We start from the raw sequence: 3,470 nt of genomic DNA, 5'->3' as shown, positions 1-3,470 counted from the left end.
GTACACATGTTCCACCAAAACAACGTCTTCCTGAGACTATTTAGCAGAGGCACAGTGGCTCTGTCCGACGCTTAGCCCCGCCCAAGGCGATTGTGATTGGTTTAGAGAAATGGATCGGGCAGAAAATAAGAGCTTTGAGACGGCGTTCACCGAGGAGGGACAGAACAACTTTGGGTTCAGCCGAGGACCGAGGAGCTGTCCCATAAGGGCCATGACATGCAGCCCCAGTGTCCCTTTCTTCTGAGTCTTCTTCCAACAACACTGGTGTGAATCTCAGTTGAGCCTTGGTCCTTCTGTCTGGACAGTGAGCAGGGACATCCCATAAACCCCAGCTGCGTTCACCAGCATCCAATTAAAAAACAGTTGGCGGCTTGGGGGGGGTCTGGGAGGCAGAGGGATAGTATGTCGGCTTCAAGGTGATTCACAGCTGGGGCAATCTCCAGGATGGTGGGCCTTCCAACTGACAGTCACACTGCCACAGACACACACACACACACACACACACACACACACACTCCCCCCTGGTCACTTAGCAAGCAGTCTTCCATGAAGAAGCATCTCTTGCCGGACCGAGAGGTTGTGCCGATCTGTCTTCCTGCCACGCCGAGCATCCATCACGGCGGCCTACAGGTTACAGGCTGCCATCTGTGAGGACCGTGTGCAGAGAGCTGCTCTATTTTTACCTTCCTGCAGCGCTCACACACGCCCGTCAATCCGAGCCAACGGTGAGATCACTGAGGCGCGGCCACGCACGGATTCTTGTCCGGGGTTTAGTCATAGAGGCCGCACTGCAGAACATCTCCAACTTAGAAATAAATCCATAAAACTACAGAGAAAGATCTGGCAGCTCATTACTTGGACTTTACCCCGTAATTGAATAACAGGAACAACGTGTTTAGCTACAGTTAAAATACACAACTGGGGCACCCGGGTAGCTTACCTGGTAAAGCGTGCGCCCCACGTACAGAGGCTCAGTCCTTGTCAGAGTGGCCGTGGGTTCACTTCCGACCTGTGGCCCTTTCTGTGTGTCATTTGGAGGTTTTCCTCAGACGGGTCCCTCTGTGAGTGGTACGGTGGAACCTATGCTTCCAATAATCTGAATGAATAATTCGTGGGTACTACAGTGAGTGCAGTAAAGGGGAACGCGGAGACACAAAGGAAATAAAAGATTTCCCTGACATGCCGTGCACCAGATACCGAGAGTAAAACCTCTCGCTCAGACTGAGCCATCAAACAGGAGACCACGCCGGGGTCAGAGAGATCCGCTTTGAGAATATGATTGACTCTCTCCTCTTTTCTTCGCTTTGATCCAGACTCCACATGGAGGGTCGTGTGTAAGACTGGCTGCGTTCCGAGGTTTTCTATTCCTCAACCGAGGAGTTTTTTTTTAAATGCAACATTAAATTATTTGAAGCGATAAAAACCTCGGCCCCTTGCTCACAGTTATCTTGATGATCATCTTAAATAGAAGATGTACCGTCTCTCATGTCAAGAAGTAATTAAAGTAATTAAAGTTTTTTCAGTCTTAACTACCACTACCTAACACTCTAAGAAATATCTGTACAGTCCCTGACAAAAGTCTTGTTGCTTATCTATTTTGTAGAAACACCTGCTATTGACCTGACTTTTAATTAATCAATTGGTGTAAGAAATAGCTCATATGAAAAGCTAAAACCCTCCAAATGATGTTCAATGCACTGAAATAAATTAGTTTCACTAAACAAAAATTATAATTTAAACAAGACAGAAAGGTCAAATTTTGGCAAGACAAACGTTTTGTCGCCTATACAGAAATTGAACAAATTTACTACAAATACTAAAATATGTCAGCAAATTAAATAGTGGTGCTGTGAGATCCAAATGTAATATCTTTGTAGACTTCCATGAGCTTGAAGGACTAGACCCATGCGGTTTGGCAAGGATCCAGACCATGTGGATGAAGTCATCAGGATAGCTAGGAAAGCAGTCTTGCTGCCTCCCAGAGGTTCATCAATATTCTTTGGTTTGGTCTTCCATGTTCTCTTTCATCCTACCCCACAATGCTCAATGTGTTCTTTGGTGACTGGGCCGGCCAATCCTGGACCATCTGGATCTTCTCGCCTTGAGGAACTTTGAAGTGGAGATGGAAGTATGCGATGGAGCACCACCTGCTGCAGAATTTGGCCTCTTTTATGGTTGGGATATAAGAGGTAGCTAAGAGTCTTGGTATTTGAGACCATTGATGGTGCCTTCCACCCTGCAGATCCTCGCACACCCCCATACTGGATGTAACCCCACACCATGATTTTTCCGCCACCAAACTTCACTGTTTTCTGGGTGAATCTGGATCCATGCGGTCCAGTAGGTCTTGTGGTGTAATTCAACAGAAGATATCTGAAAAATCCACTTTCTCCACTTCTCAGCGCATCCTTTTAGCAGGTGTGGCCTTGGCACATGCCACACACGTTTTTCATTGTCTTTTGTTAGTGCCGGCTTCTGGGCACTGATTCAACCATGGAGGCCATTTGGAGACAGAATCCGCACAAACCATTTGGTTGACACAGGGACTTCAGGGGACCAGGTCTCGTGAGTTCTGCTGCAGTGGAAAGGGCTGGCCTTGGATTTTGGAGCCAACAAACAGTTCCTGAGCAGGTGTCTTGCGGGGTCTGCCTGACCTGGGCTTGTCAAAAAACGTCTCCAGTGTCTTCAAATGTTTTTTTAATCCTCTGTACTTGACGCGAGACACATGAAGGTGTCTGCCACATCAGCAGGGATCTGGTCTTCAGCCTCTTGATATCCAAACTGTAGTCTCAGGGTGAATCTTAGGCATGTTTGAGAGGTCTAGTTGCAGTTGATGTGAAGGTCTAGTGTACTGGGGTTGTTTTTATACACACACCTGAGACCTGATTGGTCATTATTAGTCCCAGGTGAAGCTCATATACAAGGCGACAACACTTATGTCTTTGTAAAAATGACTCAATGGGTTTACCAAGCTGTGAATATTAGAATACTTTTTGACAGTTTCGTTTACACTGAAACATATTACAAAAGCTGTGGGATTAAATGAGCCTTTCTTGTAATAAATCTTGATTAGAAATATATTTCAGCGGCACTTCAGGTCAATTTGTACACAAGCGGCAAGACTTTTGTCAGGGACTGTATATTAACAGTTGCATGTCTGTATATTATAACAGAAAATGTCCACAAAACGTCATACACAGTTGTATTTCTGTGTTGTTGTTTTTTGATAACATTTGGAAGTTTCATCATTTCTGTTTCAGCATCTTTTGTCGGTTTTTTTTGGAGATTAACGAATTCCATGTTGTCAGTTTTTACGGGGTTTTTTTAGACCTTTTTTTGACATTGTTTTCTCATTAATTTCTATTTAATTTGTAGTTTACTAACAGATAATTTTATAAAGGCCTAACAAAAAAATCCTGTGTATTTTTTTTAAATTTAGATTATGTTTTTGGCATTTTAGGCCTTTATTT

At 44.5% G+C, this 3,470-nt stretch overlaps 1 protein-coding gene and 1 long non-coding RNA gene across 2 annotated transcripts in view; one reads left to right on the top strand and one right to left on the bottom strand.

Moving 5' to 3' along the window:
• The window catches only part of cdk14 (cyclin dependent kinase 14), a 205,066-nt gene that overhangs the window by 115,426 nt on the left and 86,170 nt on the right, over positions 1-3,470 (top strand).
• LOC116690628 (uncharacterized) overlaps positions 1-3,470 on the bottom strand; it is an 11,876-nt gene that overhangs the window by 8,028 nt on the left and 378 nt on the right. Inside the window, exon 3 of the long non-coding RNA XR_004332316.1 lies at positions 619-624. This is a non-coding gene — a long non-coding RNA (uncharacterized LOC116690628). The remainder of the gene's footprint in view (positions 1-618; positions 625-3,470) is intronic.

This window comes from Etheostoma spectabile, chromosome 6, assembly GCF_008692095.1.
Source record: "Etheostoma spectabile isolate EspeVRDwgs_2016 chromosome 6, UIUC_Espe_1.0, whole genome shotgun sequence".
In the NCBI taxonomy this organism is placed as follows: Eukaryota; Metazoa; Chordata; class Actinopteri; order Perciformes; family Percidae; genus Etheostoma; species Etheostoma spectabile.
Note: the sequence above shows the minus strand (reverse complement) of the source record. Positions and strands in the feature narration are given on the sequence as shown.